This window comes from Peromyscus californicus, unplaced genomic scaffold (genome assembly GCF_007827085.1).
Source record: "Peromyscus californicus insignis strain IS unplaced genomic scaffold, ASM782708v3 Scaffold_7__1_contigs__length_154581171, whole genome shotgun sequence".
Classification (NCBI taxonomy): domain Eukaryota; kingdom Metazoa; phylum Chordata; class Mammalia; order Rodentia; family Cricetidae; genus Peromyscus; species Peromyscus californicus.
Genome location: NW_026294595.1, coordinates 30,466,135 through 30,493,774, shown reverse-complemented (window position 1 = coordinate 30,493,774; position 27,640 = coordinate 30,466,135). Strand labels below are relative to the sequence as shown.

General features: G+C 45.2%; 1 protein-coding gene across 2 annotated transcripts in view; it reads left to right on the top strand.

The window, feature by feature from the left end:
- Cacnb4 (calcium voltage-gated channel auxiliary subunit beta 4) overlaps nt 1–27,640 on the top strand; it is a 263,294-nt gene that overhangs the window by 97,616 nt on the left and 138,038 nt on the right. The window lies entirely within an intron of this gene.

Genomic DNA, 27,640 nt, shown 5'->3' with positions numbered 1-27,640 from the left:
AGACTAGAAACCCCAAAAGGAGCTGGTGTGAACTGCCCGAGGTGAATGCCATGCTGGGAGACCTGGAGGAGACCATCTAGAGGCTGCCAGTTGTCCTCAGAGTGATTGTCAGGGTAATTAATTAAAAGACACAGTTCCCACCTAGTTCCATTGGCTAGGCTGCTCATGGCAGCGTTTGTCCCCAGGCTAAAGCTACAGGAATAAAAGCAGGAATCTGCTTTTGATTTGGAGTCTTTGGCGTTGGCACCAGGTGGCGGAGAGAAGCAGGCGGTATGTTTACATTTCCACAGGAGTGAGGCTTGAGAACTCCACAGCAGAGTGCCTCCTACTTTGGAGAAGGGGTACGTTACCCACTTGCTCTTCACCCCAGGGGAAGCCTGGATGTCCACTTTCCTGTCAACATATTTGAGGATTCCCACAGACTGGACCTGACATCAGGAGAGAGGCCAGCTATGACTATAGACCTGGTGTGTGTGCTGACCATTGCACCATCCTGTTAATCCACATTTGGCTCAGGCAGTTGTTTCTTAGCCATGCCCACTCATTCTGCTGGATGGACATAGTCTTGGCCTGTGTGTGTGTGTGTGTGTGTGTGTGTGTGTGCACATGCGCGCTGAAATAATGAGAATGAGGGCCACAAACATGGCTGATTTCTGGTTAGCCTTCCTCACTCTCAGGTGTATGAAATGACACTGTGGTCCCCATTTTAAAAATAAGGTAGTTAAGGGACTCCGTCAAGTTCATATGTGGCCGAGTTAAGATACAGAGATGTGGATATTTGGGTAAAAATTTTTTTGTATGCATCAAATTGATAGATTAATGAAGCTGAAAGATATTGAACAGTTTTCTCAAATGATGGTTAAAAAGGGGGAGCGGTTATGTGGTGGTGCTACTGGGCATGGAGCATGCTAAGCTTACTCTGCCTCTACCCTGTGCCCCAGCCCTGAAGGATAGTCTTGTCGGAGGAGGAGTTGACTTGGGAACTTGACTGTGAGTGGGTGGGCTGTGTATTTGAGCTTCTTGACAAATCCGAACAAAGGCAGTGGTGTAAAACCAGTTCTTTTCTCACAGTTCTGAAGGCCGCCGAGTTTCGAACCCAGTTGTGAGTAGGGTTGCCTCCCTTTCAAGGCTGTTGAGGAGATTCTGCCCATTTTCTGGGGGCTGTTGACACCCTTTCCTTCTTATGGCGCCGTGACCCTAGCCTCCAGCTTCCCATCATCTCTGCGTTTCTTCATCCTCCGTCTTCTCTCCTGAGGATGCTTAACACTGCATCTATGACCTGTTCCTAATCCTAGATGCCTTCATTTCCACATCCTTAACTTCAGTCAAGTTTGCAAATCCCCCCTTCCTCAAATTAGGTCACATTTAGGGATTCCAGAGATTTGAATACAGTCATTTTTCTTTGGGGACAGAAGGCACTATTCAACTCACTACAGGGTGCATGTATTTTCGTTACTTATTTCTCATGGTGAAATTAGCTTCAGGAAATAAGAACTAAAAAAGCAACTACCCCTTAGGGGCACATGCCTCCATCCCCAGCAGTTTTGAAGTGGAGGCAAGAGGACCAGTCTGAACTATGTGAGAACCAGTCATAAGGAGACAGAAGACTATGTTGGCTAGTTTTATGTCAACTTGACATAAGCTAGAGTCATCTAAGAGGAGGGAGCTTCAGGTGAGAAAATGCCTCCATAAGATCTGGCTGCAGGCAAGCCTGTAGGACATTTTTTTAAGTAGTGATTGATGAGGGTGGGGCCATCCCTGGGCTGGTGGTCCTGGGTTCTATAAGAAATCAGACTGAGCAAGCCATAGAGAGCAAGCCAATAAGCAGCACCCCTCCATGGCCTCTGCATCCGCTCCTGCCTCCAGGTTCCCACTCCGTTTGAGTTCCTGTCCTGACTTCCTTTAATGATGAACAGTAATTTGGAAGTGAAAGCCAGATAAACCCTTTCCTCCCCGATTTGATTTTGGTCATGGTGTTTCATTGCAGCAATAGAAACCCTAACTAAGACACAGACAAACGGAAATTAAGACGCTCTTGGCCTTTAAACCCCATGGCGTCTGCTTCTTCAGTTATTGGTATGAATCGCCTCTAGAGACTAGCTCTATGGTATTTTTCTAGACCACTAACAAGTACCAGATGCCAGTGGGAAAACTGGGCTTCTTCCTTCTTCTCCCCTGCCTGGTTGTGCTGAGATTTTCTATGACTCCGTCTCTCCAACACCTTTGGGCATTTCAGTCTTGGAAACGGCTGCTATTCAAGAGCAAGGAAATCAAAGAAATGAGAAAAACATTCATTATTGTTGGAAAGGGTTGTCAGGTTTGCTCAGCTCCAAGGTCAGAAAGAAAGGGGAAACGTCTGTGGAGAGAGTGGACACCGGGCTATTTATTTTGAGTTACCAACATTCTTCAGTTTGCAGATGGAAAAAGAGAGAGAGAGAGAGAGAAAGAAAGCCAGGAGGAGTAAGTAAGGTCACTTGGCAAGTTGTAGGCTGACCCAGCATTAGTACCAAGGGCTTCTGGGTCCTCGGTTCTGAACCTCCAAGATACAGTGGCTGTATCAATCTGTGGCTGTCTGGGCAGTTCGTGAAGGTCTTGACAGTGACAGCCAAATGAACACATGGGAGATGAGTCTTGATTTGCTATATTTGATCTGACTTCAGTAGACACGTAGAAGACGTGAATGCTGTGTTGTGTTATTCAGGCTGTGGTGGGGTTGTAAGTAGGTGCAGTTTTACGTTCCATGCTAGCATTTCATCGCAGTGCCTTCCTTGAACCCAGGGACATTTCTGGGGCTGGAATCAGTGGAGAGAAAGAAAACTGGCTGGGGAGGTGGCTCAGGGCATAAGGTTCTTGTCATGCCAGCATCATGACCTGAGTTTGAATCCCCAGAATCTGTAGAAGCTGGGTCTGGCAGCACCGTGGGGAGGGATCACATCAACAGGCAGGTCCTTGGGGCTCCCTGGAAAATCTGGTCCTCCTGAAATTGTGAGCTCCAGCTTCAGTGGGAGAACCTGTCTCAAAAAAATAAGATGGAAGGAGTAATATCAATGGGCATATTAATGTGGAAAGGGGAAATTTTTGCAGAGTCCCACTCCTAGACAAAAGAACTACAGGCAATTATTGACTATGGGGAGGAGAATTATCCTCTCCCAGGGATGAGCTCCCTCATTGGTTGTCCAATGAGAGCAGTCAGCCCTGAAACTACAAACAACAAAAAAATGGATTCAGCAGATTTTATGTGTGTGTGTGTGTGTGTGTGTGTGTGTGTGTGTGTGTGTGTGTGTGTGAAACAAATATGATCAAAGAGAAAAGCTGTCAACTTAAGAGTGGGGGGTCTCGGAGGGACTCAGGGGAGGATACTTGGTAGGGGGTAGAGAGAACAAAAAGGATGGGGAAGTGATTGATATATTCTATCTCAATCAAAAACACTGAAAAGTCATTCAAATAACAACAAAAACAAGATGGAGGGTGATAGATGGAGATCCAGTGTTGACCTGTAGCCTTCGCATGAGACCTCATGAGCAAGTGTGCCCCTCACCATGTGAACACACACACACACACACACACACACACACACACACACACACACACACACACACAAAATGAAGGCAGTCTTCTGAATGAGGACCTGCTCGGACTGTAGAAGGAAAAGCAGCTGCCCCTCTGGCAGACTTTGAACTTCTTTGAGAGGTCAGCGCTCCAATAATTTGGTAGCTATAAGCCTTCTTGGGGACACTAATATTTAAATAAGCCGGTTCAAGGACAATTTTTCTGTATCCCAGGAACCAACCACCAATAGTTGGGTGGGTGGCATACACAGCTCCGAGGCCAGGCTCTTTCAGGATGTGGACTTGGGAATGCTGCTGGCATGTGTGTATAAACTCAAAGGCTTTTTTTTTTTTGGCTAATGCGTATTAAGATAGTTATTAGCCTTCCCTTTGTGTTAAGCGGGTCTTTGAACAGCTCTCAGTCGCAGTTTGTACACTCAAATAGTCCATGAGGGATGTGTTCTCATCTGACCTCACAGTGACCTTGGCCTTGCGGTGGAGTTTCACTAGCCTGACAGCCTGAGGGTTTTCAAAGCACATTTTAAAGTTTCTGTTACACAGGGGACTGAAGAGCACTCCTGGTATGTGTCTAAGGGAGAGTCACTTGGGCAGTTTCCTTGGCACCAATGCTTGCCAACCTCTCGGCACTCATGGCTGCCAACTCAGAGGGCCAGCAGTACTTTAGAATGTGTTTTGTTGAGGATAAACTTTGGCAGACATTCCAGCCAGTTTCTGCAAATTTATCTAATTCTTTGTTTGATCAGCATGTGGGCTTCGGGTCTAAGTCGGCTTCCTGTTTTTCCTTGGGCACAAAACTCCTAAGGGTTTGAATGTCCTTTTTGCTAGTCTGTACTAAGATCCTGTGAGGTATCCCGTGGAGCAGAGACCCTTTTCTCGATCACAGGTAGAAATGGAATCTGTATCGTCAGAACATTTGGCTTGCTAGCCTGTTTGTGCTCAGATACATTCCTTTGGATTTATCAACTCATTTCGTCTATAAAAATGGTCCCTAGCTTCTCTCTCTCTCTCTCTCTCTCTCTCTCTCTCTCTCTCTCTCTCTCTCTCTCTCTGTAAAGTAGCCTTTAGACCTAGTCTTTTTCTCTGATTCCTTCCTTGGTCCCTCTTGTCCTTTGTCTTTTACTTGGCCTGCATAATTGTCACCTAACATTGGTCCCTTTGTACTGTGTCCCCTTTCTCCTACAAACTATCGAGTTTGACTCAATTTCCCTCTGCTGCTGTGAGCACCGTCTCTCCTGGGCCCCAAGCTCCTATTCTTGTCTCCAAGTGTACATCTGGGTTTTCTGAGTCAAACCTAAATAGGATCTACAAATTATGTTGTCTCTAAGAGTGCTTCTGGATATAGGTATATATCAAAACTGTGCTTCTGAACAAGAGGACACTTGTGAGTAAAGACTTCCCGACTCTGTCTGACCTTATTCAAGAGGTGTTCTTGTCCTGATTTCTCACACTTACTGAAGAATGTACCAGAGTTGAGAATCTTGTGAGATCCACTCACTCAGCCCTGCCAGTGGGCACGAGGTAGTGATTACTGAATTTGGAAGCTGATGAAGGTGTCATTTTGACAGTTGAGGGAACTGAGGTTTTCTGTTTGCATGGCTTACAAAAGCATTTAGGAAGTGGAATCTTTTCATAACCTCTTTGGTGACACGGCTTGACGCTGACTGTGGAGAAGAGAAAGCCAGTCAAAGGATGCTCAATGTTCAGTTAACACCGGTTAAATGCCGAGCACATCAGTGTCTTCTCGGGTGAGTGACAGAGTGAGTCACAGTTGGAACGAAGTAAGACGTGAGAGTAAGCATGGCATCTGTGATGTGACCCGATGGCCAGGACATGGCTTCCTTGGGGTGCTGCCTTGCATTTGAACAGCCCAAGAACCATTGTTATTATGGTCCGGGAAGTGGTCATGATGTTTCTGGAGAGACGAGGAACTTTGTATTGAGAAGTCAGATCCTTCCAGAGAACTCACCTAGGCAATAGTTCCTGCCAGCGGCTACTGTATTTGTTTTCTCTTCTTTGTTTTACTAACAATCCTTCAACGCTATAGTTGCTTTAATGTTCCATTCTTTTTAAAAACTTTCTTTTTATTTATTCTTTGTGTGTTTCACATCATGCATTTCGATCCCATTCATCTCCCATCTCTTCTTATCTGTCCTCTGCCCTTGCAACCCCCCCCCCAATAAAATAAAATAAAATTTAAGAGAAAAAAAAATCTCATCATGGAAGCTATAGTGTGACACAGTGATCACGTAGTATAAATACCCTTTTATCCATGTATCTCTACTTGAAAGTGTCCATTGCAAAGAGTCATTTGTAGCTGAAGTTTTCCTGTGTCCCACCTGGTCCACAGCCACTCAGACCTAAATAAACACACTTAATATAATTAAGTTATATTAATTAAAACTGCTTGGCCATTTGCTCAGGCGAACTACTGACTAGCTTTTACATTCAAACTCAGCCCATTTTCATTTATCTATATGTTGCCATGTGTTCCGTGGCTTTACTTGTGTGCCATTACATGTTGCTCCCTGGATGGCGACCTTGTGTCTCCTGACTCAGCCTTCCTGTTCCCAGAATTATCTTTGTCTGTTTACCCCGCCTATACTTCCTGCCTGGCTACTGGCAATCAGCTTTTTATTTATCAACCAACCAGAGCAACATTCACAGCATATAAAACATCCCACAGCAGTCTTTGGTCTGGTTTGAGGCCTCTGGTTTCTGCTACTGGACCTTCACTGAGACTCCTCTTGGATATCCTGTTGTTACCTTGTGTCATGGAGATCCTGCAACTTTGAAATCTGCAGGACTGGCCCCTTCACATGCTCCAGCAGATCATAGATGGAGTGGATGTTGAGGTGGGCCAATTCATAGCCCTGGTTCTAGGCCTGGGTAGTTGCAGGGTTGGTCAGCCCCAGCTCTCCACCATCCCCAAGACTAGGGTGAGCTCTCTGGCATTGCTCTGGCTAGTTCACCCCTGGACTGGTTTGTAGCTAAAGTTTTCCTGCCTGGCCCACAATCAGGACAAATCTCTATCACCCGCCAGTCCCACAGCCACTCAGACCCAACCAAGTAAACACAGAGACTTATATTGGTTACAAACTGTATGGCCATGGCAGGCTTCTTGCTAACTGTTCTTACAGCTTAAATTAATCCATTTCCATTAATCTATACCTTGCCACATGGCTTGTGGCTTACCGGCATCTTCACATGCTGTTTCTCATCATGGCGGCTGGCAGTGTCTCTCTGACTCAGCCTTCCACTTCCCAGCTTTATTCTCCTCCTTGTCCCGCCTATACTTCCTGCCTGGCCACTGGCCAATCAGTGATTTATTTATTGACCTATCAGCATCACACTTGACATACAGACCATCCCACAGCACTGGTTCTCTTGTTTTCATGCCCGAAGGGTCAGTTCTCCCGCACCTACACCAGCAGTGGCAGCTCTACTGTGCTGCCCAGGTGAGGTGCAGGGCCCATTCTCCCGAGTGCTGCATCTGGTGAGGGGGTGGGTCAGCTCCCCCATCTGCAGCAGATGGTGAGGGGCAAGGGAAGGAGGGGAAGTTTTCCTCACCAATACCACCACATGGCAGATGAGAAGGGTGTGACTCGATCTCCCATTCTCACGCTCTCAGGGCCAGCTCGTTCATGCCCTCGGCAAACAGGGTCAGCTCTATTGTGTTGCCCAGGTGAGACACAGGACCCTTTCCACTGAGTGCTGCAGCCAGTGAGGGGCAGGACCACTTCTCCCTAGTGTTGCAGCCAGTGAGGGGCGGGGCCCACTCTGTGCAGCCCCATCCTCAGAGCCTTTGGCAACGTCAGGAGCCGTGGATGTTAACATAGACTGTGGCTGCAACTGGGCCATGAGCACAGACGTGGGCTCTGGAAGCAGCCCAGGCCCAGACATTACCATGGCCCTGGGTGGGAATCAAGCCACCCACCTCAGCCCACTCCTCACCATTTTTACCTCTTCAGATATTCCTCTGTCCGCAGGAAATGACCCCCCTCTCCCATACCGCTCCATACATTATTTGCTCACCGTCATAGTGCCTGTTTTTCCTCCGTAGAGTCTCCTTGTCCCATTCAGTCCATCATGGCGCTGGGCAGGATCATGCTTTCTCTTCCTAATGTTTCATTCTGAATTCTTGAAAGATAAACTAATAAAGCAAGCGACAAATGGGCATTACTGTCTTAAACCTGCAGGAAATGGAATAAATGGAAGAGCAAAGTGCTTTTTAAACAGAAGGAATGTAGCAAGGTGATGGCTCATACGTGCAATCCTACCAACCGGGGAGTCGGTATCTGGAGGACCGGGAGTTCCAGGTCATTCTTAGATATCTATGGAATTCATGGTCAGCCTGGGCTACATGAGACCTTTCCTCAAGAAACCTTCCCGCCAATAGCATGAAGAGTCCTATTCCAGGCTGAGGAGATGACACAGTGAATGAATGGCTTGCTGGGTAAGCATGAAGACTTGAATTTGGATCCTCAGCTCCCACATAAATAGCTAGGCATGGTGGTACCCACCTATAATCCCACCCCTGGGTGGGGGCAGAGACAGGCAGGTTTCAGGGGCTCACTGGCCAACCAGACTTGCTGAGATATTGAGTTCCAGGTACAGGGAGAGACCTCACTTCATAAACTAAGGTGGAGAGTGATAGAGGGAGACATCCTGATGTCCACATACTTGCACATATGTGCATACATGCATATACCATGCACAAGTAAGTCAAGAGTCTTACGCTGAGGTGAAGCTGGCTCTTGGGGCTTTGTGCATCCTCTCTCCTGGCTCACCTTCCGCTTCAGTTCAGCTGAGGTAGACAGTTCCTCCTTGTGCGGCCTGCTTCCTTTCTCTCCTGGAACTCAGGGCTCTCCCTGGAAGTCACAGGAGCTTGCTTGAGCCAAGCCTGTCCTCAAATAGGACTGTTCCCTTCCTCTCCACCAGTGAGGCACGAGTGTTGATGATTAAGTGCCTCAGGCTGTTGTCGTCTTTCAAGGTCAGTTTCCTTGTTGCTTGGAAAGTCTCCTGGGTCAAGCCTGCCAGCATGCTGTGGTAAACAGTGGTGCACTCTTGGTTGGCTTTTCTTCTTTCTTTGATCCCATCTCTTGCCCCCCTCATTCTTGCAGCTTGTGATCTTCCTGGAAGGTCTTGTTTCTCGGTTCTGCTCTGAGGGAAGGCAGATTGACAGCTACCATCACAGGAAGACGAAGGAGCCGATACCCACTCTTCTTTCAGAATCTTCTTTTGAACTTCCTGGAAAGATTACTTTTTCAAATTTAAAAACTTTAAACTTGGAAGTCAGACAAATGGATGGAGAGAGGCATTGCTTGCTTATTGTTATAATAGAGAAAGACTTTCTGGCCCTCTGCATCGGACAGCAAGACCTCTTTCTTTATTCCTCCTCTGTAGTTATTGACATGCCACTTGGCACATTTTCTGGTTTGACAGCTGTCGGCTGCTCCCAGTGCAGAACCATTGTATCAAACCATGTATAAGAGGATGTGGTGGAGAGTTAGATCTGTTCAACTGTGTGTCTCCAGGTGGGCAGAGTGTGGAAACCAATTGTTCTGGTAGTTTAGGGGACAGCGTGAGAAGATGCTCCCCTGAGAACCCCATAGAATTATGCAAACCAGCTTCAGGGAAGATTGACTCCCCAGGCTGGGCTCTACTCAATCCAGGTGTTGGTTCTACTATTATTGATTAATAAGAGCCAAACTGGACCTCCAAAGAATGGAATTGCTGTCCTCAGAGTCCAGGCTAACCTGGAGCTGAACTTTGAGTCAGTTAGCAGAGGGTGAGCGGCTCACCTCCAGTGTCTGGAGGCCACACCCTTTTCTAAAGGGATTTTATGACGGTCACGTGTTGGAGATAATCTGAGTCTTATCATGAATGGCAGGCTCCCATTAGACACCTTCTGATATAAGGAAAGGTTTAAAGATAAACAGACTAGCTATGCAGTTTTAGTATAGTTTGCATTGTCCACGCTTACCATTGCAAAGTTAGTCTTACTAGGTCATGCCATTCCATATAGCTGTACAAACCAGCATCCCCAGTTAAAAGACAACATTTAAAATGACATTTAAACCAGATATTAGCAGCAAGGTTTCAGTGGTCACACGGGCTATCTCATTGAGCAGTTTTGAAGCTGCTCCTTAGATTCTTTCTATCTCCTTGTGATGTAGTAGATCGACTCTTTCTTTGTCCTGTTGGCTTGCTCAGTTGAAATTGTATCTCCTTAGGATCAGTGTCGTGTGTGCCCATGATGTTAGATAGAATTGGAGAGTAAAACGAATTAGAATGTGTTCAATACACATTTTCTCACCAATGATAAGATTTAGTCCCAGAACTTGCAAAACTCTGTTAGAGATGTTGAGTGCATTTTCTGTGCAGTCAGTACTCTGGTAATTGGCCCTGAAAGAGAGTGGTACTTTTAGGAGGTGTGGCTTTGTTGGGGGTAGGTGTAGCCTTGTTTGAGGACTGTGCGTCATTGTGGGGATGGGCCCTGAGGTCTCTTTTGCTCAAGTTACTCCCAGTGACACAGTCCACTTCCTGTTGCCTTCTGATCAAGATGTAGCCAGCACATCTCTGCCTGCACACTGCCATGCTCTCTACCATGATGGTAATGGACTAAACCTCTGAACTGTAAGCTGCCACCTCAATCAAATGTTTTCCTTTGTAAGAGTTGTCATGGTCATGGCGTCTCTCCACAGCGATAGAAACCCTGACTGAAACATAGCTTAAAGATGTGGAAAAAGGTAGAGCATTTTTTGAGGAAGGATGTTCAGTGTGCTTGGATATCTGGGACAGTTAAATAAGCTTTAGGAATTCCAGCATGGGGTGACCTGGCAGGCCATGTGAGAAACCACAAGGAAAAGATGAGACTGGGCCCACCAGAAAGTGGCATTTTATCCCTGTACCATGTTTTAAATTTAAAATTTAGAAAATAGCATTTACGTGTGTGTGTGTGTGTGTGTGTGTGTGTGTGTGTGTGTGTGTGTGTGTGTGTGTATGTGTGTGCATCTACATGTGCCATTGCACATGTGTAGAGATCGAAGAAAGACTTTTGGGTTGCAGTATGATCAGAAAGGAGGTGAGAACTAGGGAAGAGCCAGGGAATCCTAAACTGAAGGAGTTGAAGAGAAAGTGTTTGAGCACAGTCAGGGTGACCATTAGCAACCCGGAGTTCAGTGGCAAGGCAGAACAAGGCTGTAAAGGATGGGTCCCACATTTCCAAGCCATATAGCCTGGCAGGTGATGTCATTCTTTGTTATAAACAGGGGCTTTGAAGAAATGGTGATACGTTTTTATTGGACCTGCTGAGTGCAACATAGCTGGGCTGTGGGGCCTCAAAGGAGAGGCATCTCCTGGCAGCCAGATAGGTGGTTTCGGAACCCCAGATTTGACTAGGCGTATCTGTTTTTGGATTGTTAGTAATGGGAGGTAGACCTTGGAAATATCTGAGAGGTGGCCACAGGTGAAGCCCCCACAAAGGAACTTGAAAAATAATGACCAGGGAGGTAGAAGCCAAGCCAGAGAGACATGGAGGAAGAGAAGCATGTCCAGGAGAAGGGAGGTCGGCATGATCAGGAGCCATGTGAGGACTGTTAGACACTGTGACTGAGCTCACCTGTGGCCTTGGCAAGAGCTGTTTGAGTCAGAGGTGAAGAAGAAGGCCAGATTACGATAAGGGAAGAGTCTAGAAGAAATGAAGGATTGGGGCCAGGGTTGGGGATAGATACACTCTACCTATGGGCTATGGATATGGGCTGTGAAGGACAGGTGGACACAGGTTTAAGGCTGGAAAGGGAGGCCAGAGAAAAGTGGTTGGTGTTTAAGATTAATGGGGTATTGGCATACTTATATGCTTAAGTGTGGCTTGCAGCAAGGAGAGAAGGTTGTAGTCAAGAGAGCATGTGGAAGCAGGTTTATGTGGAGGCTACAGATGTGGGGTTCTGAACTCAGGGAAGATCAGACAGAGAAGGAGGAGGAGACTTCTCTGACAGAATGGAGTGGAAAGAGGCCTAGTCTTCCGGGCCAAACAGGAAGTTGACTGTTATGTTCATGTCCTATAATTGTCATTAATGGCAAAAGGAGATATAAGAGGTAAAAAGACCGGTGAAGATTCCTGTGGACAGAGGGAAAAACTGAGGACAGACGTGGATGGAGTGCTGGGAAGTTCTTTTGGGCTGAATGTTTGTGTCATCCTGGAAAGTTGGACATTGAAGTCTTCATGTCCAGTGTGATGGCATTTGGAGTGGGGACCTTGGGATGTAATGAGGCCATGAGGCTGGAACTTCAAGATGGCATTAATGTCTGCACCCACTTTTACATCTAAATCCCATCACTTAAGAGGCTGATGCAGAAGGATTATCTCAAGTTCAAAACTAGCTAGGCGATATGGTGAATTCTGGGGTAGCCTGGGCCTTACCTAAAATAAATAGATAGATTGACAGATAGATAGATGGATAGATAGATAGATAGATAGATAGACAGATAGACAGATAGATAGAGAGTTTAACAACCAAACAAATAAATAGGAGGGATTAGTGTCCTTGTGAGAAGAGGTAGAGAAATCAGAGCCTCCTGTCTGTACCCTGGGGGGGGGGGCACAAGGATAAGGTACAGTGGGTGCCTGGTGTGGATTTCCAAACTATCACTTCTTTCAATGCAGAGAGGCGTCTGCAGTCCATGGGCCAGGGATTGTGGGCCCTGTTATTTGCTAGTGTCCAGTGAAGTTTACAAAAACGTGAAACTGCAAGTGGCCCTGCACCTACCTTGAGTCCCACACCCAAGTTCAAACTGCCAGTCGTGCCTTTGCGTACCCGAAAACAAGACACCAAATATGGGGGTGCCCCCATCTTGGTCTCTGTCTCCAAAGATGAGAGAAATAAGTCTTTGCTTTTTATTTGTTTGTTTGAGACAGGGTTTCTCTTTGTAGTGCTGCCTGCCCTGGAACTTGCTCCGTAGACCAGGCTAGCCTCTAACTCAGAGATCTGCCTGCTTCTGCTTCTGGAATGCTGGGATTAAAGCCATATGGCACCACCCCTTAGCTGAGTCTTTGCCTTTTTAACCTTCTGGTTTACAGTAATTTTTGATAACAGCCCAAACTGACTAATGTGAGAAGGAGGCCTGAGGTGGTCTGTACCCTGGGTAATCTGAGTAGTTTGGGATTTCTTCCATCTGTTAGCCGCCTCAGCACAGCATGGAAAAGGGTTTTAATTCTATGTGAGTGTTGGTGAAATAAGAAAGACTCATGTGCTCAGTCAAATCAGAGGAGGTTAAGGCCTGGGGGCATCAGTGGGGTAAGAACTGAGAAAGATGAGTGACTGAGAAAGCATTGAGAGAGCTATCCTTGGATACAAAGCCAGGTTTGTGTGTCTCTTTGATGCTGTCCATTGTCATCTTTGACTTCGTTCGGGGAAAAAATTTACATGGTAACATTAATTTGCAGGTTATCAACTCCAATAAATTCTGAGGAAGATTTTAATTCACTCTGATTTCCAGATTGTTTTAACTGTATCCTTATCATGTAGTCTTTCATATGGCTGCATTTCAGTTGGTAATAAATTATTTAGTAAGGAAGAGAACATTTAAAAAAGATTTTGTGGACTCAGAATTTTAAAAGAGAAGGCGAGTCTCTAATGGATATGTGTAAAGAGATGTCTTTAGCAAAAATTGTATGAGCAGAAGATGGGTGTTGCATGGTGACAGAGACGTTGTCACTATAAATGGAAATCTAGAAAAGGGGAGAGATTGAGGTTGGTGGACCTCATCAGATCCGTGATTCACTCTCCTGCGCATACTTACTCAGTTATCTGAGTTAGCAGCATCTGAAATGGCACTAAATTTAGAAAGTAAAATGAAGGGGGAAGAGCGAAAGTGCTGGTGTGGAGATTTGCAGTGACACTTGCTGGTGCTGAGGTGTGAAGGTGCGACCTTGTGACTACAGTTTGGGGTGTGTGTCCTGTTTGTGAGTTCCAGGCACCGGAGCTGGTGCATTTGCTAATAACGCCTTCTTTTTCTTTAATTTAGCTCAAAGCAGCAAGAGAGTCACTGTCTCTGGGATGCGTCACCACAGCTGATTGTGCTCAGTAACATCTCCGTTTTTCTGTCCTGAGGCTTTTTTGAGGGTGATGTCCGTGGAAGAAACAATCCAAAGTCAGGCAAAGTAGTCCCCAGAGAGGGATGAACAGAGCGAGACAGAGTGTCCACTTCAACTGTACTCTGGATTCAGCCAAGCCAGGCAGTTGAAGTACCCCCTGGACTGCAGTTGTATGCCATAAAGAATATTTATTACCACATGAAGATTTAATTTTTCAAGTTCAAATAGCCTATCCATCACTGTCAGTTAATTCTTACCAAGGGCCCAAGTTGTTTGGCATAGTAATGATGAGGATGGTAGTGATTTCCAGAAAGGATGCAAGAATTCATATGAACCCCAATTTTACCAAAGTAAAACCTGTACCTTGCTTTTCTTGCTGGGAAATCAAATGCTTTTCAGTAGCAGATTCGTCAAGGACTTTGGCTTTTCCATCCCCTCTGACCCCACAGTTACCTCACAAGCAGGGTGCCCGCACTTTTCTTCTAAGTCTCTGCCAGGATGGGCTCTGTGGTGGTAGGGAGTGGCCACATTCAGCACCCGAGCGGAAAAGGAACAAACATGAAAAGAACTCTTGAAGAGCCTCTGTGCCCAGTTGACAACAGTTCATTTAGACTTGTCATGATCCTGTCCTGTAACCTCCCCACAACCCCATCTAATGGGGGGGGAGTGTCTGCACCTGCCACTCCTGTTCAAGCGCCGATAAGGGAACCTTATTGACCTGGGCTTTCCTTAGGCTAGTAGATCTTAGCTCAATGGATTATGCCACTGTTGATATGCAGATAACTTTCTTGTCTACCCACTTCCCATCATCTCCTTTGGAGTATTAGATAACCCACTTTCAAGCGTGAACAGAGGTAAGCCCCTGCCATTTCAGGTTGATTATGCTGGATATAACATTACCTTCAACAGCCACAGACGGTTCCAGCGTGCTTAACAAGGGCCACAATTGGCAGTCTGAAGATGGGTATGGGATTCAAGGTTGGTTGGAGAGGCAGCTGTGGTTTCGTGTTTTTGTAAACTTTGCTGTAAATCAGCAAATAGTAAGGACTCATATCCCTGGCCTATAGACTGCAGATGAGTCTCTGAATGGAAAGAAGTGGCAGTTTGAAAATTCATACCAGGTGTTCATCGTATATTGTGTCAACACTTGAGCTAAATGCTGGGTGCATCGCTGTTTAGATTACTTCCTTTTCCTGTAAAGGAAGAACATTCTTAGAAATGAGACTAACAGCCTTGATCAAGGTTCTATCACCCTGGTAAAGGCGACATCACAGGATGAACAAGTTGCTTCATGGATGTAAGGGAAGAACTGTGGAGCAAAATTATACTTTTGGGAAGAAAAAAAATGTCTTGTTTATTTGTTGAAAGTTGCATGCCCCTTCCTTTAATGAGTATGATATCTAGCTAGTGTAATTGAAATCCAGTGGCTTCTCAGTACATGTCTAGTAGAGTAGCTTTTTTTTTTAACTTCAGAAAAATATGGATTATACAGCCTTTAGTATTTTGAGTTTCTGGAGTACAAGTAGAGTTTTAAATATCTCCATAAGCAACTCTAATCTGTCATGTCTGCTGGCCCTGAAATGCTGTTTCTGTATGTTTCTAGAAAGCGATTGCAGTCCATTGAAGTCTCTAGTATGTAGATGTGGAAATTCCTTACTCAGAGAAACTAAGTTAACCATACTTATAAAAATATTGTGTATATTCACATTTGTTTATTCATTAGCAAGAATGAAAATGAGAACTACCGTAGCATGAGATTTATTCCATAGCAAGTCAACAGTTTAAAAATTAGACCCTAAAAAACAAATTTACTCAATAAAAAATGTCAAATATAATGCAAAAGTAGTTGTAATTTTAAGATTGAAAAAATTAGACCTGTACCCTCCACTCATAGCTGGTAGGTAATAGGGCTATGCGTAGACCTTCACATTGAGCTAATAGGTCTGTAAATTGGTACCATTTTTGCATACAGAATTTGGCAGTGTGACCAAGAGGCTTAAAATGCTCCTAATCTTTGGCCAAAGAATATCTGGGAATATGGCCCAGGACAATTATCTGAATTGCAGACTAGTCTAATTCCAACATTTTTATATTTAAAACAATGGAACAGCACAGCATGCCATATATAATATGTTATAGAATTTTGATACATGATGTTTATTAGGAGGTTTTAATAACATGAGGATATGCTAATGTTGCTATTGAGAGAATATGAAAGTTTACACAGAGCACATTCTAAATGTAAAACAAAATGCATACAGAAATGGAAAAAAATACCAAAATAACAATAATCATCTCTCAGTAATAAGACTACAGATTTCATTCTTGCCTATCTCAGGTTTTTCAATAATACCTCTTCAAAAACATATTTTACTTTTATAATTAAAAGGAAACATCCAGTCAGTGCTTTAAAGGCAAATATTTTCTGCAAGAGTTGGCCATTGGAGAGCTCATTATGTGGAGTCAGTCTACGAGGAGAAGATGTGGGGAGAGTTTCAGTTGGCCTGAGAAGAGCTTACATTGCTTTGAGTCACAGGTAGCAAGGAAGGCGAAATGAAACATGGGTAACAGACATTTGTGGAGGAAGTGGCATGAGGCAGATAAATACATAGGAAAAAAGTTTTAATTTTTATTTTATTTTTGTGGCAGGGTCTCATGTAGCCCAGGCTAACCTCCAATTGACTGTGTAGCCAAGACTGGCCTCAGCCTTCTGAGTGCTGGCATTGAGCTACCACATGGGGCTTACTCTCTTATAGAGTCAGGTTGTGTGATGGCAGGAAGTGCTCCATGATTTCTGATACTTTACGTTGATCAGCTAGATGGCATATGAACGCAGCCACAGCTGATGGGCAAAGAGGAGGAGGAGGACTGCTGGCTAGGAGGCTGGTGTGCTCCTCACTTCTCCTTCTGAGCCTCAGGTTTTAAATGGTTGGCTCATTTAATTGGGGGTAGGATAATGATTTTAAAGTTGCTGTGTTGGTTAATGGCTTCCTATTCACGTAAGATGCCCCGTGGGCCATCTGCCTGACACTGTCCTTCAATTGAAGACTTTAGTGGAGAGCTTTGAAGGGAACCAGTTGAGAAACACTTGTAATTTCTCATGAAGCAATGAAAATCTGAACATTTACCAACAGCATTCCTATTCCCATGCCAGCTGTGAGCACTCTGAGAACCCCACCAATGTGTTATTGAACTTTCTGGAATAGATAATTAGTGTGTGTTAGTGTCTTCCTCTACATACTGACACTCAAAGCATGTTGATGCCGCCCTTCTGTGCTCATGGAACCTGCAGGTCAGAGAGCCACAGGGAGCATTATGATTGGGCGCAGCGTCTCTACTGATTTTCACTTAGCTATAGTGTGATGTTGCCTATTTATTTAAACCTAATTTGATGTTGAAAAGATAACTAAAAGGAACTATTAGAGTAATTTGTTTAAACTACCAGCTTTGAAAATTGTGATATGGTTGCCTCTCCCAGTTTATAAGAAAATAGATTTCTGAGGCATAAAAGATCAGAGGGTCAAGCAGTATTTATAGCTTTCCCTCCCACACAGAATTCAGAATTCATCCAGTGAGCCCAAGCTTCCGTAAGGCATGTAATAGGTAAATATTTATTTGGGTATGGTTATTTTAAATTATTAGGCCTGCCCTTTTTAAACATGTGAAAATTCATTTTCTGTTTTAATGCAATGCCAAATAATTTTGTAAAGGTGTGTGTGAGCACGTGTGTTATTAAGGCCTGTAGTTTGTTAGTGCTTGTGAGACATACCTGCTCATATAAGGGATTACTGGGCCATGTTGTCTACTCTCATTTATTTTCTCTCAGTATAACTGTGTCTTAATTGTTATTTCTTCTCCAACTCATACTATTTTCTATGGAGATTATTGTTATTTTTCTTGAATATTTGATGTGAGAATCACTTCGGAGATTTGGAATTTAGATTGAGTAATTCAGTTTGCTTGCATTTGTGTCTCTTGAGGAAAGTTTGGACTCCATGCTCAACAAATGTTCCATCTAGTACTGGAGAGGAAATGACCAAACAAACTGGAAATTAACAGATGTGATACTGAAAACCCAGATCTCCCCGAGCAAGCCCTCAAGGGCTTTGCTAAAAGGTGGTCACTGTCTCTCTTTATAGAGACCTACTAAAGAGCTCTGGCTGAAGCTCTTCTTTGAATTTATTTGAGCTTTATAAAATTCTCTCTCTATGTGTGTCTATCTCTCTGTCTCTCTCTCTCTCCGTCTTTCTCTGTCTCCTTCAGTATCCATCTTTCTCCTCTCTTTGTCTCTGTCTTCTCTTTGTCTCTCTCCTGTCTCTGTCTCTGTCTCTGTCTCTGTCTCTCTCTCTCTATCTCTCTATCTCTCTCTCTCTGTATAGCTCACAGCATTTTGTTTTCGTTTTAGAAAATACATAGGCTCAGCACTCTATTTCTGATGTGGATTGGGGAGCAGTTGGGGATTTGCTGTTGATGACCATCTTTGGGATGTTTTTAGCATTTAGTGAAAGAAAATTTAGAGGATATGACATAACCTAGTGAGTTACATTTCTCCAAGTCCAGTATTAGTCTTGTGGGCCTGTTTTTATGATTGCCTTTGTTCTTGTTTAATTGACCTATATATTTTGGTTGTTTTTATGGCTGGTTTAGTTAAACTGAGTTGCTGCAGTCAAAAAATCCCCTACCCTCCCAGAATTTATCCTGATATAGTGAAAATGTAGAAGTTTCTTTATCCTGTTAACTCTTCATGATTAGTGTGAGGTCCTCCATGGACCGGTTCATCAACACCATATCTAAAGGAACTGGCAAAAGAGTATGTGGTGCCACCATTATCCTCTTTGGGATGTGGTGTGTACATTGTGTGTGTGACTTGTGTTCCCAGTCTTTTGTTTAGAACACAGTCAATGTCTGGTGTGGCACAGGCAGTGGAAGGTAGTTGGGGTTTTACTTGGAGACCATGTGCTTGAACGTGGACTTAGGTTTATTGTAATGTGGAAGAAATGGAAAAGAACTGCTCGGGCTCTTAGTCATCTTTGCCACAGACAATAATAGAGATCAGAGCCCAGCAGTGTGCCCAAACCACTCTTCTCTCAGACACCCCAGAGAGGGGCAGCCACTGAGTCCAGTTAGCCCAAAGACTAAGACTGATCAGCTGCCTGAGATGCTCCTATTGGTGTCTAGCAGTACTTTAAAGAGCTAGGTCCCTTTTCAGGAAGGGTCTAGAATGCTCAGTATGTGAGACTTAGATATATCTTCTTGTTTCTCATTGGGGTTTTAGCATACCAGGTGCCTAAAGCTGCACACAGTGTGGCAGGACTTGGGGTACACAGTCCCCTCCTTGCCATGCTCCTTTGTGCAAGTTCTGTCATGCTACCTTCATTAGCTTTCTTCTAATTTTTTTTTAACTTCTGTTATTTACATGCTATTGTATTAGGCACTGGGTCAGTGAAAGGCATTCAGAAGATGCCTAAGACATAGTGTTTGCTTTTGAGGAATATGTGGTGTGGCATTCTTTCTCAAAGGCAGCTGAGTGTTTCTCCAAAATCCCATTTTGGGAACGCTCCTAGTCTCTGTCTCATTCCTCCCCACTCACCCTCCACCAGTTGCCTGTCTGCACATCTAGTCTACTCAAGAAGAGCGCCCGCACTCATGCAAGCCCAGCCCAGAGCTAAGTCCCCAGCTTATGATTAGTTTTCTAAATCCTGAGTAGCCCTGAAATTGACCTACGAATTCCTAGCTTATTTACTTCTCTTTATACTTACTGCATAGTCTCTACTAGATGAGGCTGCATGGATTATGGAGGCAGAAAGGGTGTCAGGGTTTAGCAGAGGATCGTGGTGGGATAGAAGTACTATCTAATTGTGAGAGGAGGTCTTTGTGACATTTACATTGGACTGTAGGGAAGGAATATGTTCACCAAATAGAAAAGGCCAGGGGCTAGGGTGGAAGAGTGGAGGGGTTAGCCTTTCAGACAGAGGGGACATCAGCTGCCAAGCATAGAAACATGGAAGTTGATGAACTCTCGTCTGAGATCTTGTCTCTATCAACTGACCGCCCAACCAACAAACAATAACCTTCCCCAAACACTTTCCATTGACACATTGTCGGTCATTCTTTCTTTGAAACAAAGCACACCAATGCCAAACATAGATTATTTGATTTATAAACATTTGGATCTGAGCAGATCCCCTGCCTTGCAGCTAGGGTGTAAAGGTAATTTGGTGAGAGATACTCATGGTTCAGATTTCCTTAGCTAAAAAACACACCAAGAAACTAAAAGCCCAAGTCAAAGCAAACTGCCCACATTTTACTGTGTGAACTTGTTCTGTTGGTCACTGCACTGTTTTGGCAGCCAAGGTACAGGTGAGGCCAAGGATTCAAGACAGTCATGAGCTATTAGATTTTTAGAAAACCGACCATGTACAAGGTGCTATGCTAGGCACTGGGACTATGATGATGATTAAAATGCTACAGTCTCTCTTCCCATATGTGGTGGTGGGAACAGAGTGGGATGAGGGTGGGGTTAGGGGGCGGGACTGGGAGGAGAGAAGGGAGGGGAAACTGTGGCCAGGATGTAAAACAAACAAACAAACAAACAAACAAACAAACAAACAAACATTTAGTTAATTAATTTTAAAAAAAAAGAATGATCCCCATAGGTTCATGGGTTTGAATGCTTAGTTCTCAGGGAGTGGCACTACTTTGGAGGGATTAGGAGGTGTGGCCTTGTTGGAGGAAGTGTGTCACTAGGGGTGGGCTTTGAGGTTTCAAAAACCCAAGTGAGGCCCAGTGGTTCTCGCTTCCTGTTGCCTGTGGATCCAGACATAGAACTCTCAGCTCCTTTTCTAGCATTATGGCTGCCTGAATGCTACCATGCTCTTTACCATGATGATAATGGACTAAACCTCTGGAACTGTAAGCAAGCTGGGATGAGGGTGGGGTTAGGGGGCGGTTAAATGCTTTTTTTCCTAATAGTTGTCGTGGTCGTAGTGTCTCTTCATAGCAATAGAACACTGACTAAAACACCATGGAAATCACATTCAAGTTATAGACATTACTCATCATTCTCACTGTGTGTACTTGTGGGAGGAAGTAGAGTTCAGAGTAAGAGGTCAGGATAGACAAGGCTGCTTGCTGGTGATGGAAATTGGTGTGTCCAAGGATGCTGGGTTGGTGCCCAGGAGAGAGAGTGCAGAATGAGAACTCCAAAAAAAGAAATGCAGGGACCATGCTAGCCCATTTTCAGAATTTGGGTCTTTATTCCAAAATGGTGAGAAGGCATTAGAAGATTTTTAATAGGAGCCATAAAATCTGATTTTATTTGTTTAATTTTTTGGAAGAGCTTTTCAGCGGCACATAAGAATGTATGGACCCTTGCCATTGACTGGTTATCAAACAAAGAGAAAAACTCTTCCTCAAAGGGAAGGTATATATATATATATATATATATATATATATATATATATACACACACACACACACACACACACACACATATATATATATGTGTGTGTGTGTGTGTATATATATATATAACCTAAAAGTAGTAACAAAACAGAAAATTTCACATTAAAGCCCAACCCAAACCAAAACCATTTATCCTTCCTAACAGACCTGGAATCCTGGGGTCAAAGGAGCCCCATGTTGGTGGAAGGGGTTTGGCACCACCCCAAGTAGTACTTGGGGAGCTGATTCATTTCTGCTTTGCTGAGGGAGCAGGGCTGCTCCCTTCCTGCCTCCCACTCCTGCTGAATCTTTGCAGATAAAGGAATCCAATGACTTCCTGTTTCTCATCAGTGTTTCTGGAAAGGCGAGAGCTTGATTGCAGCCATCTCTGTGGTCAGGTCTTGCTTCAGTATATCCAGGATAGCTGTTGTCCTCCAGGTGGCTTTGCATTGGTCCAGGGGGAGGGATAGCCATGTCTTGATCTTAGTGTCCCAGTCTTTACTGTGGTTGTGAGGAGCAGTGAGTTACTGCCAGCTGGAACCTGGGACTGGGGCGCTCCTTACGGTGGCTAGGCAATGGGTAGGAAACAGGGAGGAGACCAATGGGCTAATCTCCTAGGTTTATTTTGGAAAATAAATGGATGTAGCATTCATGAAAATTGTGGCATTATGGAATGTTTTTGCCAAGAGATTGAATTTTTTTTTTCCTAGCAGAAATTTGAGAAGGTGAGAGATTCTGAGTAATATGTCAATCACAGAAGAGTCTGTCATTTTCTGGCAAGTTGAGTAGGCCACAGATATTTTTTTTTATACACCTTGCCTTCACTCACTCTTTTATGAATTATGAAGTATTTTCTCCTGAAGCCATCAAACGTGACAGGGAAGAGGGGAGCTGGTCCACATATTCATTCTTACCTGGGGTGTCTAGGAGTTTTCAGTGTCTGCCTTTTCATCGCGACCTCTCTGTATCCGTCAGCCCTTTCCACTCTCCTCTTGCCCGCTTGATAGGACTGCCAGTAGCGTTTGTTACAGGGCTTTCCTGAGGGTGGTGTTTTTGGGCAACGGGGTGGGGTGTGGAGGTAACAAGCCAAGCAATTGGAGAGATTAACATGAGAGCAGGAGGGCACACCAGAGGCACAGAGAGTGGTAAATATTGGGAGGTAGAGGAGCGCCTGTGAGCATGCCAACATTAGCATAAGGAGCAGTCAGCCAGGCCAGATCAAGCAGGTAGGCAGCCGGAAGGAGCTGGCATGCAGTTAAGTAGGGCAACAGGAGGCAGGATGCTAGTCTCAGCTTTGGTGACTGAGCCCAGGGACCCATGTGGGGATTGACAGGATCAGGCCCTGTATCAGGTGCAAATATTAGGAAATCTACCCCAGAGGCAAAGGGTTGTATGGGCTAATGGCAGAGCCCAGGCGGAGAGTGATACTAGTCACAGCAGCAGCCGCCCAATGCATGTGGAGCACCGAGGTTGTGCTTGACATCCTTCTGAGCATTGTATACTCCGAGCTGCACAAGAACCTTGGTCTGATCTGTGTTCTGTAAGTGAGAAAATCGAGGTACAGAAAGTCAAAGTAGCTCAGCGTTGCCTAGTTGGGATGAAGCCCAGTTGAGATATGCAGGCAGCCTGATTCCAGAGTCCTTCCTCATACCCTCCCAGCTCCATGGTGTTCCTGGTACACAGTGGCAGGTACTGACACACCCAAAGCAGGTGCGTGGCCCAAGGGCTGCCTTTACCCACAATGCACTGTATGGGCCTTCCAGGTGGTAGTATTCACAGCCCTGCTTCTACCTACCGTAAACAAAAGCCGATGGGTCCACTCCACCTCCTCTGTGCTGTTCACATATTAGCTCATTAGTTCTAGGGCTCATTTGGTACCTTGCAGTGACAGACGAGGCCCAGAGGGATTCCAGGACATGCCTGGGTAGTGAGGCTGAAGACAAACTCAGAAGACTTAGAGCAAACTATTACTAGACGCGGAATCTGATGTCTGTGGTCATTGGTTTTAAATTTTGTTTTTCTCTTGTTCTCCCTTCTGCCACGTTGCTGCACCTGTCTGAGGGAGTCAGGGATGCATCAAAGCTATGATATTAACACTTGCAATACCACACGCAGTTCCAGAGGCAAAGGAGTGCTTGAGTGCTTGCAGAGAAGAGGAGAAAATCAGCCAGCAAGGCATGGACACTGACGAAATAGCAGTATAATTCCCAGGGCTAAACTGCCAAAGACCTTGAGCTTCTGTTCCAGTCCATGGAGCCAACAGGAAGGCTGGGTTTGCTGAGTCCAAACATTATTCCTCAGCCTCTTTCTGGACCTCGAAGAGTCCTGCCATAGAATATATAATTACGTTGGCCTAGAAGAGTTAAATTTCTGAGAAATCTGGCTGAAAAATAATTGGGTATCAGTTCCTTTTGCTTCTAAAACTGCTCCAACTATCTTGCTCATGGCTACCCACAACTCATAGCACATCACCTTACACTCATCTTTTCTGTCCCTCTCTACCACCCTTACCAAACAAATAGAAAGCAAAGATACCTGGTCCTCTCTTCTCCGGACAAACCCGTGGGTTTACTGAACCACAGGGCTCAGCACTTGGTAAAGAAAAGTAACTTCTCATAGATCACTATGTCTGTAGCTAAGAAAGACTAAATGGAAAAAATGGTGTCTTACCATACCAGGTGCCTTGGTAAGGGCCCTGCCATTTCCTCATCTCACTGGATCCGTTGAGGCATTTGCCAAACACCAAGATGAAGCTCTGCCAGAACCATGTAGGATTTGTAGACATAGACGCATACAGGTGATGCCTTTGTGTAGAATCTTCTGAGTGAGCCACTGTGTGTGTGTGGAGAGGTAAAAGGAAGTGTGTTGGTGAAACCCGGTGGGGAGAGCACCCTCACACTGTGGCAGCCTCTGCGGTAGGCTCTATGGTTTTCAAGCCACTCAGTTGTGAGCGGCAGGTGTGGTACTGAAATACCAGTGCAAGACTGACCTCCTGGCTTCCCAGTGATCCCAGTTTAGTTGGAGGTGGGAAACCAGGAGGAGTGGTTCTGTCATCCTTTCAGCCTGGGAAACTCGTGGGTAAAAGCATGAGGGTCCCATCCTTGGTTTTTTTTTTTTTTTGCACGTCTTGCTTTGGGGGGTACCCTTGAAATTTAGCTCTTAGAACTTGAACCTGATAGACTCACTGCACTCCTTCATCAAAAGCTGGGGACTTGAGATGGTGTGAAATAGGAAGCTTTGAGAACTTTCGGAACTTCTAAGCCCAGGCAGAGAGAGCATTTTGGGACAAAGCTGGTCAGTTCCCATCTACAGTTCTAAGTTCTTTTTTTCTGTTGATGCCTGGGCTCCTTTGGGGGTTCCCAGAACCAAGTCCCTCACCAAGGTTCTTCTGTACTATGGGATCTACCCAAACACTGGGTTGAGACCTTGGGTGATTTGTAGGTTGGACAGGTTCCAATCCTGAAGGGGGCAGATGTCCCAGTCTGTTGTTCAGTTTGTAGCTCTCAGCTTATGGGTGACCAAATGGCTTTTCAAATTTAGTTTTTATTATTGTGTGTGTGTGGGGGGGGCACACATGCATGCCTAGGTCAGAGGACCCTTTGTGGAAATTAGTTTTCTCTGGAAATTAGTTTTCTCCTGCCCACTTTACCTGAGGATTGAACCTAGGTTTTTCAGCATGTAGTGCAGGCACCTTTACCCTCTACACCACCTCACTGGCCTCTAACTGGCTTTTGATTAGATCCTTTTCACAAAGGAGAAGGTAGGAAAGCACAGGCACAGGATTCTGCCCCAGCCCCCCACCCCCCACCACCATGGTGACCTTTCTCTACTTCACCAGTAACTCTTGGGAACATGCTCCCTGGCTCTCATTTATCTTGAAAGCTTCATCATGGAGTGAGTTGGGGGCTGAGGAAATGGCTTTTATTCTTTTACATAAGCACAAAAACCCAAATTCAGGTCCTTAGCATCCATGTGAAAGATACAGTGTGTATCTGTAACCCCAGTACTGGGAGGCAGGGGAGAGAGTAGGTCCCCGAAGTTTGCTGCCAGTCAGGCCTGCCAAGTTGGCGAGTTCTAGGTCTAGCGAGACATACTTTCTTCAAAAAATAAAGGTGGACAGCTGAGGAAGATAGCTAATATTAACCTTTGGCCTCCATATGCACAGACATGTGCACACACATGTGCACACACACTCCTATACCACATATACACACAGGAGAGCAGGAGGAGGAGAGGAGAATTGACTGTGATAGCGTGGGCCTCAAATCCCGGAACTCAGGAGGCGAGGGTAGGGAGATCTCAAGTTTGAGGCTAGCTCGGCAGCAAAGTGAGACCCTGTGTAACGGAAGAAAGAAGAGGACAGAGGGGAGGGGAAAGGATGGAGGGGGCCGGGAGGCAGAAAGAGCAAAACTGGTTATGCCATTTGTGGGCACAGGGCCAGGGAAAGAAGAGAACACCCTAAGTTACATATAATACAAGGCAAGAAGAGATATATAGAATACAGGCTTTGAGGAAAGCAAATGACCCTTCCTGGGTGGGAAACATGCCTTGATTGGATGGCTTCTGGGCTCCCTTATTGGCTTGTGATTCTGAGTCCGATGCATTTGTCTCTGATTCATGGGAAGCAGGCAGAGGCAGCCTGGTCCTGCTACCCATCTGCCCTTGCCCTTCCTGAGCTGGGTGTGGGGCTGGAAGGAGTAACACAGAGGCTGTGCTTGACTCAGAGCTCCGTACTGACAAGCCCACCCTGAGTCAGATGGTAGACAGCCGAATGAGTGGCTGGGGACGCAGGCCCTGCTCTTTACAACCTGCCTTTTGGGCTTTGCGTCAGCACTAGTAGGTAGTGCATGCATGAGGCAGCCAGATGTGGGGGAGCAGTTGAGCCTTGCAGTTTCCCAGCAGGGAGTGTTTCACCCATTTTGGTCGAGGCTGAAAGTAGACAACCTCTTTTCTCTCCCTTTCATTGATTCTTCTTTAACAATAATCAGGAAATGGCTATCCTCTCAGTGGAAGTAGTAAAGTAAGGAACTATCTTGGAGAATTTGAGGAGAAAAAAGAAGACCTTGCCTTGGCTTTCTGTATATTCTGGCTAAAACATTATATGGCAATAGTTAAAAAGCTCATTAAAACAAGGATCTAAAGTTGGGGGGGGTGAGAGTTGGATCTGGGTGGATGGAGGAGTTGGAGGTGAATGATGAAAACACATCATGAAATTATCAAAGAATTAATAATACTGTATTAAAATACAACCAAATCTGACACACGGATTTGAGCTTAGAATTCCTCCAACCCGGTCCTCTGGCAGTCTGGGGCTCTGGAGAGCTGGGTGGTCCACTGGCCAGCGTCCTGCACCAGCACACAGTGGCCAGCAGGTGGAGCCAGCTCAGGATTCTCTGTGTAGACTCTGGAGCACACCTACCCGCTGTCTTCTGGGAAGGCACAGACTCAAAGCCAACATCCTGTGTGAACTTGCCATCTAGGGAGTCTGGAGGACCCGGGTCGCCTTGCCATCTTTCAGATTAGAAAGTGATTAGGTATTGAGATGTCCAAGTGTGACTGAAAGCCATTAATGGTTGGGTCATCACAGACCTGGAAGAATGGGTGTGCTATCCTGAGCTCTGGTAGCTCTTGGGTGACTTTGGATGACTCAGTTTGTTGCTCTGGTCTTAGGCTTTTCAGAGACACTGCCTGGGAGACTGACCTCCTTTCCCAGGTCTGGGCGGGTGACTCCTTGCTGAGCTCCCATGAAATACAGCCAATGCCTTCTGGCTGACAAAGCAGGGTTGTCACTGGTAAGTGTTTATATTGCACTTTAGATCTGCAAAGTCCTTTCTCTGAGTTCCTTCTTTCCTCAGTGCCCCAGCTGAAGAAACTAAAGGCCACAGAGGCGATGACTGACTGGCCCAGGTCAGCTGGCAAGTTAGTGGCCAAGCTGATGCGGAGTGTCTGGGTTACTTCTTACCCCAGCATAGCTTCTCTAGATGATGTTGTTTACCCCTCACTAGTTTCTTTCCGAATTTAACTAGGTTCTTTTTGGAGGGAGCTGTAGATTTTCCTGGTTCAGGTTGCAATCCATCACTGGTGAGCAGAGAGCCATAAGTAAGTGGAGGAACTCCATCCCAGGTGACCCCATAGTATGGTGTGGGAGCAGGGGGAGGGAGTTGGACATTCCTGTGTGAGTTGTGGGGAATGATCAATGCTGTTCTGGACTGTTGAAGGTTTAGGTACAGGAAGCAGATGAAGAGTTCTAGCAAAAACTTAGTCGTCACTTAAAGACGAGTGTTAAACAAATTGAATTAAAAGAATGTTCAATTTTGCACCTAAAAGTGGGGAGGTTTTTGGCTTCCTCTCCAGACTTCACTAGTGACAGAGGGGTGTTATCTTGCCAGTAAGGCAGAGGGAGACACTGGTGAAAATATTGAAAACTTTTCCTGTAGAAATGCCGCACATCTTTCCATTTGTATTCTGTCCACTTACCTTCACTGAGATTCAGATTTTCTGTGTGACTTAGTGTCCTTGTAACTTAAATCAC